This window comes from Mus pahari, chromosome 5, assembly GCF_900095145.1.
Source record: "Mus pahari chromosome 5, PAHARI_EIJ_v1.1, whole genome shotgun sequence".
Classification (NCBI taxonomy): Eukaryota; Metazoa; Chordata; class Mammalia; order Rodentia; family Muridae; genus Mus; species Mus pahari.
The window spans coordinates 120,450,908-120,465,951 of record NC_034594.1 but is presented as its reverse complement, the minus strand read 5'-3'; the positions used below and the strand labels follow the sequence as shown (position 1 = coordinate 120,465,951).

General features: G+C 35.6%; 1 pseudogene; it reads right to left on the bottom strand.

Annotated features, from left to right (window-relative positions):
- Window positions 1–6,058: 6,058 nt before the first annotated feature.
- LOC110322017 lies at window positions 6,059–9,393 on the bottom strand (annotated as a pseudogene).
- Window positions 9,394–15,044: the final 5,651 nt, after the last annotated feature.

Genomic DNA, 15,044 nt, shown 5'->3' with positions numbered 1-15,044 from the left:
ATTTTCCTTCCAGATGCTATCAGTTGGAGATTATCCTGAGTTAGCAATGGGGCCATGGCCATTTCTTCTCTCAGCTGTAGAACTCCATAAACTGCAGGCCTGTGCATGCTGCCTCAGTCTCTGGTAGTTCATATGTACACAGATATTTTTGACTTAGAGGGTCTTGCTTTCATGGTATCTTCCATCTCCCCTGGATTCTACATTCTTTCCATCTCTTCTCTGTGGATCCCAGAACTCTTAGGTCCAGGATTGGAGGAGACATTCAGTTTAGGGCTGAGTGGCCCTTAGTCTTACTCTGTACTTACTGTCTGGCTGAGGGTCATTGTGGTATTTGTTAAGAGCTGCTGTGGGAGGAATTTTCTTTCTTTCTTTCTTTCTTTCTTTCTTTCTTTCTTTCTTTCTTTCTTTCTTTCTTTCTTTCTTTCTTTGAGTTTTTAAAATTTACATTTCAAATGTTATCCCCTTTCCCAGTTTAGTCCCTCCTAGAAACACCCTATGACATCCTCCCTCCTCAAGCTTTTATGAGGGTGTTCCGCCACCCATCAGCCCACTCCTACCTCCTGGCTCTAGATTCCCCTACACTGGGGCATCTACCGGGTCTTCATAGGACCAAGCACCTCTTCTTCCATTGATGCATGACAAGACCATCTGCTGCTTCATATGCCCCTGGAGCTATGTGTACTCCTCTGTGGATGGCTTACTCCCTGGGAGTTCTTGGGGTTCTGGTTGGTTGGTATTGTTGTTCTTCCTATGGAATTGCAAACCCCTTCAACTCCTTCAGTCCCTTCACTCACTCCTCTATTTTTGACCCTGCTCTCAGTCCAATGGTTGGCTGCTAACATCTGCCTCTGTATTTGTAAGGTTCTGGCAGGTCCTCTCAGGAGACAGTTATATCAGGCTCCTTTCAGTATGCACGTCATGGCATCCACAATAGTGTCTCCTTTGGTAACTGTATATGCTGTATATGCAATGAATCTCCAGGTGGGACAATCTCTGGGTCTATATTTTATCTGGGAGGAAGTTTCAATGATGATGGCTGGCAAAGGTACTGATCTGCAGAATGTTATTAGGCATCATTTCTTCATTATGTTCCCTTTGTAGCACTGTTTGCTTTTATCCTGGGTCCTTTCTGCCTCCTCTTCTGTAGGGTTCCCTGAACCATGTATCCCAAAATTAATTTTTCCTCATAGATCATACTACTATATACATAGTTGTAAATATATTGAAACATATGTATAAAACTTTTTTCAAATCATATGTTATTATACGTTTTTACAGTCCAAAGCTAAGTCAGTATTTTTCCTAGAAATGCTAAAACTTTATAGTTTCCAATAATTTTTTTGTCTGTTTTTTTGTTTTTCAAGACAGGGTTTTTCTGTATAGCCCTGGCTGTCCTGGAGTTCATTTTGTAGACCAGGCTGGCCTCAAACTCAGAAATCTGCCTGCCTCTGCCTCCCGAGTGCTGGGATTAAAGGCGTGTACCACCACGCCCAGCTTTTTCCCCAATAATTTTAATATGACATTTTTGGTCCACATCTACCATTGTTTTTAGTTTATAATTTCCTACTTCTGTGTCCTCAGAGTTAATAGATATTAAGGTAAACTTACTTAGTTTACTTTATCAATTACTGACTAAATCTTGCTATTCACATTCACCACTGATGAAGTTATGCATCTATTGGATCAAACTGCACCTAACTACCCCAGTTGATCACTGGAGATATTGTTTGTCCTCTGCCTTATACTTGCTCCCAGTTTCAGTTAATAACAGCATTTCTTTCTGTTTGTAGGTCAGGGAGGCTTAAAGCATCATTTCCCTTTATCTTCCCCACTGAATAGTTTCCTGCCACGCTTTACCTCTGTGTCTGTAATGTGAAAAACATCCGTCCTACCTAAATTACCATTCAAGTGTAATACCTTTTTTATTTAACCCTGAGTGCATGACTGCTCCCTTTAATCCTACTCAATCTACCCTGAACAGGGAAATATCGCAAGGAGAATTTATGGTCCCAAGCTTCAAACACTATTTCTCAGTGTACTTGGAAATGGTTTCAAAATTGATGTTCACTGAAGTTTTAGATCAAAAATTGAGCACAGATAAAACCAAGGTCATGACTAGTCTGCTCACAATTATTTCTGTGAAAGCTTACCTAGAGAAAGTAACCCCACTGTGCTTCATATCTCAAATGATGAATTAACATGAGAAGCAAAATTAAAGTATTAGGAAATAGAGGCCCTTAATCTTCCTAAAAAGTATTCAGGCATGACCTCACCAATTAAGCCACTAAAGTGATATGACAGGCAGGTCAGACAGGCTTAGAGAGTGTGTAGAACTCAAATAGTCACTGGGCTTAGGTGAGCATGCACAGAGTAAAGTGAACGATTACAGCTACAAATTATGCATTTAAAAATAGAATTTAACAACTGCTTGCCCAGGTTCCCTAAAAAATTCATAACAGTTATATTCAAAGATCCCATGACAGTAAAATATATTTTCTATCTTAGACATTTGTTAAGGCTTTAGTATCTGTTTGCCTCGTAGATTCATAATGTTCAATGCCTGTAAATTTGGTGTGGTAATAAGACATATTGATACTATCTATGTGTAGAGTACTAGTTGATATATTGTCTAGTATTTTTAGAAGAACAAACCATCATATTTTTCTTACATTACACTATTTGATTTATATAAACAAAAATATAAATATACATGTTCCAATTTTTAGTGAAATAAAAATTAATAAAACATGTAATTCATATTTCATAAAATAGAAGGTCCAAATTAGAATTATAGTTTGGTTAATTAGTAAATTATTTCATATTCTGATACCACTGTTCTATAAAAATCATTAAGAAGATATAGAGATTATACCAATTTTCCTAATTTTTTACAGCATACTTTTTTTGACTTGTGTATATATGAAAGATTCATGAAAACTGTGTTTCTTGACTCATGGCAAAAATGTATCTGCCACATATTTATCTGACCTGTGAACTGTAGAAAATCATTTCTGACTTTTTAAACCCAGGCTTCAGATATAGATCAAGCATGGACAAGCTACAGGCAGGCTCATAAATATAGCCGTGCAAAGTACGATGAGCAGAACAAAAGTGAGAAAATGACTAAATCAAAGCATGTGAACTCTCACTTTCTTCTCCTACATAAAAAAGTACCCACATAAAAGTCAGGGGAAATAGAAATGTATAATATTAACATAATGAGTGGGAAGGCAGAATTTCTGAAGTTTATTACCTAAAATCCTGAGCATTTTCCCAATGTTAAAAGATTACATATTTTGGGAATTTTCTTTACCTCTTACCAATTCTCTATTAAATGGAAGTAATTAAGGATCTATAAAGGAGGTAATGCATTTAAAGAATAAAATGTTTACAAAGTATATACTATGTTTTCATTATCTGTTTAACTTCAGATTAGTAATATTAAAGAATATAAGTATGCTTGAATGAGTTAACCATGACCTCTTTTAGTCTACACTAAGCTAGATAAGCAGGACCAGTACCCATGATAGACCGGACTTCATCCAGATTTTTCCAGTGTGTAAAACAGAGAGATGAGCTTAGAACACCTCTCTAACATGATCACCATAGTGGTCTTCCGCTGTTTTAGAGTTGGCATTTGCCTTTTAACCTATTTAGTTGTAATCAGAAGCTGCTAATCTATTTAATACCTTTTGCAAGTGCCTCCAGGCTGAAGCATTTTTGAATGACTGGCTCCCAATAAAGCAAAATATAAAATATAGTAATAATAAATCAGATTCACATACACATCGACACAGCCACATATAAACACACACATTAATCTACAATTTTCTGTCAGTTCATTTAATATAATTAAGACAAAGGACACTTACAAAAGTGTTGAGAAATTGTCATTAAAAAAAACAAATAAGTAGAATATAAATTCTCATAAAATTGTAAGGATATCCTTATGTTGTTAAATAAAACATAAAGAAATATGTTACAATGCCATTTTCTGTCAGAGAAACAATTAAAACAAACTATAATGTACACTCTTGTGCTGTGTTTAACAGATAAAAATAAGATCTATGATAGGGCTGATGTGTCATACACAGTACTTTCATGGTAAATAAGATGAATGTATATAAAATGATAGAATTTTAGACATCTTGTTCAACATTTAATTTTTATTGAAAACATCACTTTATTTTTGATTAAGATAAAGTACAAACATTTTAAATATTACAGTGAGTTACAAGTCTTTTCCTACTATAAAAAATTTGCCGTTTCAACTTACCTTACCAAAGCATCAAATATGATGCTGATTCCTTTCTAAAACACAAAAAAACAAGTTACAATTTCAGATGTTAGTAGTCATTAGATGACAAGCTGCAGTCTCCTCTGCTTCAGGAGCCTTGATTTCGTCATGAAATTTGATTTCTTTTACTCTCTTCAACTGCGTTTTATTATAATCCTGTCATTTTGCATTATTTTCAAGTTAATTTATTTTTAAAATTCTATAGGTTATTATGATTTGCACCTGTGAGACTGCAGTGGCCCAGGATAAACAACTGGGGGTGTGTGTCTGTTCTAGGTGAGCTTCAACTCAGGTTATATCATAAGAGGACAGCAGACATTGGCTCCCTCTTCTCCCAATCTGATGCCAGACAGTTGGCTGCCACACTATCAATCCTAGTAAGAATTTACTACTGTGACAGTTATCAGAACTCAATCTATGTTTAACCTTATACGCATTTTCCCCCTCAGAACATTGTAACCCCTGAGTATGCAGATGAACTATTCTCAAATACTCCTTTTCTGGCAGACTGTATGTGACCACACAAACCTTGCCCCACAGAACCTGCTCACCTCCCCATGGGTATAGAGACACCCTTCCCCTCCCAATAAACTAAAGCAGTTTTCCAAAGCTGTTCCTGGGCATGTGTGCTCTTTTCCCATGAACTCACTGCTGTGGAAGCCTCTGCATTGCTCCCAAACGTACTAGCTAAGTTTTCATCCCTCTAGTCCAGTCTGGTGCACAATGGGCTGGCTAATCTTATGGGGGAGAAGCTGGCATAGGAGCTGCATGCACTAGGTACAGAAAATGACAAAAATAATTAAACGGAAAGAAAATTGACTGCGTGTTTTTATAGCAAATTATGAACAAATATTAATCATATAATCTAAGTGTATTCATTATTTCATTTTATTTTCAATACCAAACCATTTGAAATCTGAATAAAAGACCATTAAAACGAGAAATAGTCTTGAAAAAGTTTCTGATAAATATCTCAAATTGTAGAATATAAGCAAAATATAGTATTCATTAGAATACATTAATATGAAAATAATAAATGCTTCCTTGTTTCTTCATTATGTCCCCATGTTCTAACACAATATCAGAATTTTAACACACTGATCTATATTTTTTCTCAGGTATCGTTGAAGTTTTTAAAGCCTGTGCTGACCCACGGTTATAAAAAAAGAAGACTATTATTTTCATCCAAACCAGGATTTTCAGTTCTGGAATACTAAATAATTTATTTTTGAGCAACATGTAGAATTTTCTAGTGTATCCATAATTCTGCCACTTAGTAAAACAGCTTGCTATAGTCACATCCCATATTTACTGCAATAGTGCTTTGCAAACTCGAATGTACAACATTCGTGATACAGGCATTTTTCTTATACTCATAGATTTTCTCAGACATTTGGCCAACTGACCTGTCATGTTTTCAGATATGGTAGGAATAAAGTATGCCTTCTACTTAAGGGACTCATTTTAAGTATCAGTCAGGAGGTCATATGACAGTGAATCCCCCTAGTAGAAACTGATTTGCTATTATCTGACTTGAATCTCACCTATGTTGTCTATGAAACTCCCAGAGACTAAGCAGCCCTTTGAGATGTAAATTTGAATCTACCAAAATGCTATGTGTGGCTAATGTTTATATACTTGACTGTGGCCCTGTTTTGAGAAGTCCATACTCTTGCTTTCAGGAGTCTCACTTTCCTCCCAAGACTAATTTCACTTAATCTGAAAAATCTATGCTGAATTTTTATTTTTATGGTGAAAAAAAAGTATATACTTAGAATTAGCCATCTGGACTCAGTTTAGATGATCCCAATCTTGTTGGCAACATCTAGGGCATCATAATCAGGAGCCAAGCGAACATATGCCTTCTCTCCGTCGGGCCTTATCAGGGTATTGACTTTGGCCACATCAATGTCATAGAGTTTCTTGACTGCCTGTTTGATCTGATGCTTGTTGGCCTTGACATCCACAATGAACACTAGAGTGTTGTTGTCCTCTATCTTCTTCATGGCTGACTCTGTGGTCAGTGGGAATTTGATGATAGCATAGTGGTCAAGCTTGTTTCTCCTGGGCGCACTCTTTCGAGGATATTTTGGCTGCCTCAGGAGCCGCAGGGTCTTGGGCCGCCGGAAGGTGGGTGACATTCGGATCTTCTTCTTTTTGTGGCTGTGGACGCCTTTCAGCACGGCCTTCTTAGCTTTCAAGGCCTTTGCTTTGGCTTCGGCTTTGGGAGAGGCAGGAGCTTCCTTCTTCGCTTTCGGCATCTCCACCTCCGTTTCATACTATACCATTCCGGATTCTTTTCAGCAGCAAGACCAAAGTATCAAGATTAAGAATACCCCTAAGTTGCTAGTGATGACACCAAGGAACTATGTCTCTGTCCCTGTTGAAGCCATATATCTTATTTTTTAATCATAAGGTCACTTTTACTTTTTTGGAACAGGGAAACCCAGATGTGTCTGACGCTGAAGGTGAACCTGAAGTCCTGATTTACCAGCATTTGCTTCTGTAGTGACTGGATTTACAGGACCAATGATTTTACACCTCATTTTATGTGCTGTTGTGGATGGAATTCATCCTGGTGTGATTGGCTGGCTATACCTCTGAAGCTAAATTGCCAGCACATATGCATTGCATTTTCATATGCTAGCTATTATGTCTTTCATGTTTTTTTCTGTTATGAGGTTCTCATGTGTTTTGACGGGGGCAGACTATTTCATAGCCAAAAAAAAAAAAAAATCATTTTTTTTTGTACAAATAAACAGAAGGTCTCCAAGAAGTGTCTGTCACATTTGGCCTTTAAACAATAACCCAGTTGTCTCTCAGTATTTTATTCCTCTGGCTGCAAATCACTAAAATGCCCTAACAATTATAATTTCCTACACATCCTTTCGGAGCACAGGGTGAATGGAATGACAAATATGCCCCCAGGCAGTATCACTTGTCTTCTATCAGCTCACAGCCCAGATCCTTAACTCCCTCCAAGGAGTTCAAAGTTTATATAATCCTAACTTAGAGGACTTGGCATGCTCTGCTTTCCAGTGGGAACTCTGACTGCATTCTCTTCGGTTCTCATACTTCTTTACATACGTGAGAACTCATATAAATTACCTGTGGGTTTTGGAATTTTGAATGAAGAGGACATGAATGAACTTAATATAAAATTTAAATTCTCAAATCCATGATGTTGAGCATAGTACCAGCATTTTCCTGAAAAACATATATTTAATATTTTTCACATATGACAGACACTTTTTTTTTAATTTAACAGACCGAGAGAACTGTAAATTATCAAAGAACAAGAACAAAAACAAGCTTACAGAAATTTGAATTAATGAGAATGCTTTTATAAGTCAACTTTGCAAAAGAAAACATCAAATTTGAACAATATGTAGTGACTACAATGATTAAATGAAAAATTTAACACTATTTAGAAATACCAAGGAAATGAAGCAGAAACTCCCACTGACAGTTCTTTTTTTTTTTTTTTTATTTAAATCTCACTGATTGATTAATATACAAAATGGGCTAAAGGATTTGTATTTTATATTTTATATTTCCTTCTTTATATTTTTTAGTTCCTTCTTTAGTTTTTCCTCACCCTACTTCATCCTCTTGAGCTATTCCCTCAGTTCTATTTTCTACCGTCTTGAAATAAGTTTTCTAGATTCAATACATTAGTCCTCTGGTGCTTGATTTTCTATACCTGATTGATTTCCCCTTGTCAAAGCATGATAGCAACATCACAAACAGCAGAATTCCATTCCTTTTATAAGCTACTACTACACAATTGGATATATTTATAATGTAAAGACTCTGTTGATCAACTGATGGAACACTTGTGTTGTTTCAGCTCTGGGCTATAATGAATAGTGCTGCTATGAACATGAGAGAATTCATATTTCAGTCATACATGACTTATTTCTTTTGGGTAAATATCCAGGAGTGGGGATTACCTATCAAATGGAAGTTCCATTTACTTTATACATATCTATACTGTTTTTCATAAAGGCTATACTAATTTGAATTTCTGTCGGGACTGTGTAGAAGTTCCCTTTCCACAATATGCTCCCACACTTATTATCATTAGTGTTTTTGACAATAACCATTCTATTATATATATATATATATATATATATATATATATATATATATATATATATATATATAATTGTTTAAACTATATACACAATTGTTTAAACTATATATAATATATATAATTGTTTTTATTTTTTATTGAAAATAGATTATAGATTCTTTTCTTATATATCTTCATCACATTCATCTACCTCTACTCCTCCCACATCTTCTCCACCTCATTCCAGATCCACTCCTTTCTGTCTCCCATTAGAAAAGAACAGGCTTATAAAAGATAACAACCAAACATGACAGAATAAAATATAAGAAAAAGCAAAACCTATCCTATCAAAAATGAACGCAGCGACCCAACAGGAGCAAATGAGTGCCAAGAACAGGCACAAAACTCAGAGATCTACTCATTCTCACAGTTTAGAGTCCAATAAAAACACTAAGCAAATATCTATAATATATACAGAGAGGAGCTGGTATAGATGTGTGTGGGCTTTGTGTTTGCTGCTTTATCTCTTATCTAATATGCAACATTTTTTTTTAATTCAAAAGGCCTTGTTCTCCTGGTATCCTCTATTCCCACTGTCTCTTGTGATCTTTCCTTGATCCATGAGATTTTGTGAGGGATTTGATGGAGACCCCCGAGTTATACTTTATTTTTTTAATACTGTCTGGCTGTGGTTCTCAGCATTTGATCCCATCTGCAGGAAGAGCCTAGTCCAGTCATCATCATCATTATCTGTGCATGCATGTGTGTGTGTGTGTGTGTGTGTGTGTGTGTGTGTTTATGTATGTATGTTTGGCTTTATCCTAGGACTCTGGGCTATTTAGTCTTTCTTTCTGGGTTATCCAAAAAGTGTCAAATATGGGATTCCTTATCATGGAGTGGACTTTACATTAAATCAGACATTGATTGGCCACTCCAAAAAGTTCTGTGCTACCTTTGCCCTGAAATATTTTGTAAGAAGAACAAGCTGTAGTCGAAGGGTTTTAATTGAGTTTGTGTCCATGTTTCTCTATTAGTACCTGTATTAGTCAGGGTTCTCTAGAGTCACAGGACTTATAGATAGTCTCTATATAGTAAAGGAATTTATTGATGACTTACAGTCTGCAGTCCAATTTCCAACAATGGTTCAGTAGTATCTGTGAGTGGGAATCCAAGGATCTAGCAGTTGCTCAGTCCCACATGGCAAGCAGGTGAAAGAGAGAGAGAGTTCTGTCTTCATCCAAAGGCTACTAGTGGAAGACTGACTTCCAGGCAAGGGTGAGGATCTTAAGCCCACACCTACAGTGACACACCTACTCCAACCAGGTCACACCTATTCAAACAAGGCAACACCTCCAAATGGTGCCACTCCCTGGCCCAAGAATATACAAACCATCAAAGTACCCTTCAGAGTAACTTCCTATACCAAGGTAACAAGAATGCGAAGACTCCATGTAGGCATCTTCTGCACTTGTCCACATTTATTGTGTTCTGTGGGTGCTGCTCTGGACAATGTGGGCCCACTGTCAATTATGGAAATCAATCCTTTGTCTCAGTAACAAGCTGGACTGATTGGGAGTTTCCATGGCATCCCCTTTGCCAGCAACTAGGTTTAATACAATTTAGTCCAGGCACTGAGAGCCTTTCCTGGCTACTAGAGAGGGAAGGTTGAGACTCTATTCCCCATTACTATGTTTCCTCATTAGGATGATCTTAACAGATTCAAGAACCTTTCCACAATGCTGGTTTTCCCTACCAGCTTCCAAATCACCACCAGCTCCAGTCATCTATATTCAAACTCATTTCCTCCAGCCCATTTTACCCCATTCAACCCATCTCAGTTTATCCCAGTCTCCCGTTATTGCTCTCATCCCTATATATCCCCCATCCTTCTGTAAATCATACAATATTTCCACCTCCAAAGGATACCCATCTGACCTTCCTAGAACCCTCTTTGTTTCCTAACATATCTGGGTCTATGGAGTGTAACATGGAGATGGGGGCTTGGATACAGTGATAAGTCAAGGTATTGAAGTTAGGAGGGGATGATCTGTGAGACCCATGGGAGATATGCATGTTCAGGACCTGCAGGTCATTTTCTGTTGCAGCACTAGGGACAAGACTGGGAAATTGTGTCCGAAGAAACAGAGCTTTCTATCACTTCTTAATATCAAATTGAGTTTTGACCAAAAGGGTCCAATGGAATCTCCAACCAACCCAGACTGTTGCTAAGACAATATGCTGCTCTCCAAGTGTTGATAGGAAGGTGTCATTGCTGGAGACAACAAGCGCACAACACACTGAAAATGGAAAGTTTAATTTGCTGCCTACATAAAACCTTTACCCTTGCACACTAGTGTCTTTGGTACAGGAAGATACTCTATATGCTATCAAAGGAGAAAATTCAATGCCAATCCAGCCACGATCCTTTAATCTACAATACACCTAGGGTGCACTGCCTAGGACAATGGTAGAATAAAATTTGAGAGAATAACTAGCCAGTGTTTGATTTAATTAAGGGCCACTCCCGGAGATAGAATTCATATCTAACACTGTGTGAGTGACCAATAATCATAGTGCAGGGACCAAATGCTATTGAATAAAACAACAACAATAGCAACAACAAAATAAAGTAAACAAAGGTTGTGACAAAAATTCTCTTTATGACATTTTGCTATACTCATAGATCAGTGCCTAGCTGAGCCATCAGCAGAAAAGTTTCCATTTACTACAGTTGACAATAAGTAGCGAGGCATATGAACAGATATTATACAGAGAACGTGACACCTCAGAATGCCCAGTAGTAAATGGGATCTCTCCATTAATACTTCCCCTCAGGGCTCAGGAAACTCCAAGAAAGAGGAGACAGAAAGAACCTAAGAGTCAGACAGGATTGAAGACATGAAGAAAACAAGGTGTTCTAAATAAGCATGAGGAAATCTCCTATGAATTCACATAGAATGAGGCCACATGCAGTGTCCTACTGGGTTATCACCAGGTCCTTTGCAAATATATCATGGCTTCAAGTTTAATGTCATTTTGGGATCCTGAGTGTGCAAATGTGTCAGTCTATAGTTCTTGAGCATTTTCTCAGGATCTTTTCCTTCAGTTTGTTCATCTTGTCCAAATATGATATGATAGCCTTGTTTTCTGTTTTGTTCTGTTCTGTTCTGTTCTGTTCTGTTCTGTTCTGTTCTGTTCTGTTCTGTTCTGTTCTGTTCTGTTCTGTTCTGTTCTGTACTGGTCTGGTCTATTCTATTCTATTCTATTCTATTCTATTCTATTCTATTCTATTCTATTCTATTCTATTCTATTCTAATCATCCCTCAGAAGTCTGATCTTTTCTAATGAGACACAGAAAGGGGATGTATATTGATGGAAGATATAGTAGAGAGGAACTGGGAAGAGTAGAGGAAGAAGAAACTGTAATCAGAGAATTTTATATAAGAAAATAATAACTATTTACAATAAATAGAAAAAAATATTAAATATATGTTACTGTGTATTTTGCCCACTTTTATAAGAACTAGACACTACAGGATATGAAATGCAGTATGTGTGATCTAAACATGTTACAAATCAGCATGCAACATCACAATAGAAATCAAATTCAAAGGAAAGGAAGACTCATATCTAGATTTAAAATTTGGAATTAGCTATTTCTTGGCCGATGCAATTTTAGTCCAAATAAGCACCATTGACCTTAAAGGCATGAAATATTTTGTGTACTATCAACCTAGATTTTGGAGAAGGTTGTCTATTATATTTTTCTTTCTGATTATTGTTTTAGGATGCATTATATGTTAAAGTCTGTAGAGTTCACATATTGTTTTGTAAATGTTAAACTTGATCATTTTATTTTAATTAATTCCTTGGTTTATCTAAACTTTCTGTCTTCAAACTCATGCTGAACTAAAAAGGATATTTATCACTTTTAGGAAAGAATATGGAACTGAATACTTTAAAATTTAATCTTTGAAATGCAAAGCAGAAATGAGAATGAATAATTCAAGCACTCACCAAAGGCTTTGAAGACATTCTGTTGTTTACATTTACATGGCTTTACTTCACTTACACATCAGCAACTTTAAGAAAAAGTGCAAGCAAAAACAAATAAAATGCTAATATTTTTCTTTAGCTGCCTGTTTCTGTGTATCCATCTTTCTTCATTATCTTTCTTCCCTTGATGTGTTTTCTTCTCCCTCCAGAAGTAATCCAGCTGGACGTGTTTCTTAACTAATAAAATAGGAGTATAGCTAGAAAACACCTACTCCATTTTCAACTTTTCACATTTACTTTCAAAATCATATTCCTCATATTATTATAGTCCCATATCTAACAACAAGTAAAATATCCCAAAAGATAAAGGAAACTTGAACATTATTTCTTAAAAGACTTTAGTCACTTCTACCAACATTGCTGCTTTATTATCATGTAGGACTATCAAATACCTCTGATTAATGATCATGAGAAACATTTTGAAATTAAATTTGCAAAAATTAGATGTAAAAATTTAATTTGTTACATAGAGGTGCAAGTAATATGAGGTGAAGTATTTAACCAAGTATACCTTGACACATCTCAGTTTGCCAGTATTTCTTTCACTTAAATATGTGTATAATTTGTCTGGATGAATTTTTCTAGTTAGTTCACCTGAGATGTGAATAAACACTATCCCTTGATGAGTGACTTCTTATCCTCTCCACATATGCACACTATTCCCCTCAAGAATAATTAGATTTATCTTCACGCTTTCATTTCATGCATGAATCCTATTTATAATTTCTTCGACTTAGCTGAAGCTAGTGAATTTTCACCAGGCAAAATATACTTTGAGGCTAAAAGAAATATAGTAGTATTTGAAGGAACATGATTAAAAAACCCCTAACCCAAGTATAATGTTTAATACTTCTGCTACATATATATCAGTATAATTAATATACACTGTGAAAGTATAACAAAGAGATGATAATCCTTTCAAATTTTAATGTTTGAGATAAAGCAACAATGACACAACGTCAAGGTTTCTGTCCTTAGTAGAACCTCATTCCCCATTCTGACCATTTTCTGGGAATCTCACAAAGACTACTAGTATGGTTTGCTAGTATTATTAAAACTTTCCAGCTCTTCTACATTCTTATAATACAACATTGTATTGTCAATTGCAATACTGTCTGGACCTTTAAGTGGTTCAGCTGTGCTATAGTCATTCATTTTCTTCCGAGTAACACCTGCAAATTCATTGGGTTGTTAAGGTGCACTTTGTTGGGCTTGTTGTTGTGTTCCATCATTGGTTCATATTTGAAGTAAACAAATATCGAATCATGTCTTTCTAGAAAATGGTCATATGCCACCTATGTGAAGCTATGTTGTCTGTTAGCTCTGGTTATGCGTCATGATCAACTTTTATTTATGCATTTAGATAATGAAGAAATTTCCTTTTTTTATACATTTATCTAATGAAGAAATTTGTGAAAGAATTAAAATATAAAATTGGAACATCAGAGATATTTATGTTCATGCCTAATTCTTGATTCCACATGGTTATTAAGATAAACCCTAATATTGAAATCATGTATTCCCAAAAAACTTTTCACACAAATTAAAATTAAACTCTTACTAGGTCTGTGATACTGTTTACTCTATAGCTTTCTAAAGACTCCAATCACCTTTTACTGTCCTTTAGTTATTTGTGTTCATGTTTTACTTTTCCCAGTAAACATGTTTGCAAACCATGACCATTGCTTCTTTTCATTTAATTACTTAGAGAATATAGTGTACCATCTAGAATAAGAGCATAATAATTCATTTTGGCAGGTAGAAGGTGAGATGAGTCAGTCTAAATAACTATATGATGGCTATTCTTGGTTGTCAAATTGACTACATCTAGGATTCACTAAAATCCAGAAAAGACTGGACACACACCTGAAGGATTTTTACTTAATCATTTTATGTGATCTACCTCTTATGTGTATATTTTACAGTAGGAAGACACAGATTTAATTCAACTCATTTTTTTTCTTTTTCTTTACTTACTTTAAAGTCTTACACTAGCAACTTAACATCACACCTAAGATCTCTAGAAAAAAAAAAATAAGCAAACACACACAAGAGGAGTAGACAGCAGAAAATAGTCAAATTCAAGTCTGAAGGTAAACAAATAGAAACAAAGAAAAAAACAATACAAAGAATCAAAAAAACCGAAAGCTGGTTCATTGAGAGAATCAACAAGACAAACTCTTAGCCAAACTACTAATAGGCCCAGAAACAATATCCAAATTAACAAAAATCAGAAATGAAACGGGAGACATAACAACAAAAATGGAGGAAATTCAAAAAAAAAATATCATATCCTACTATAAAAGCCTTTATTCAACAAAACTGGAAAATTTAGAGGAAATGGATGGTTTTTCTAGACAGATACCAGAAACCAAAGTTAAATAAAAAGCAGGTAAACTATCTAAAAGGTCCATATTGCACAAAGAAATAGAAGTCATTCAAAATCTCCCAAGTAAAAAAAGCCCAGGGCCAGATGGATTTAGTGCAGAATTCTAGCAGACATTCAAAGAAGATCTGATACCAATTTTCCTCAAACTATTTCATAAAATAGAAACAGAATGTACACTACCTAATTGATTTTATGAAGCTATAATTACTTTGATACCTAAACCACAC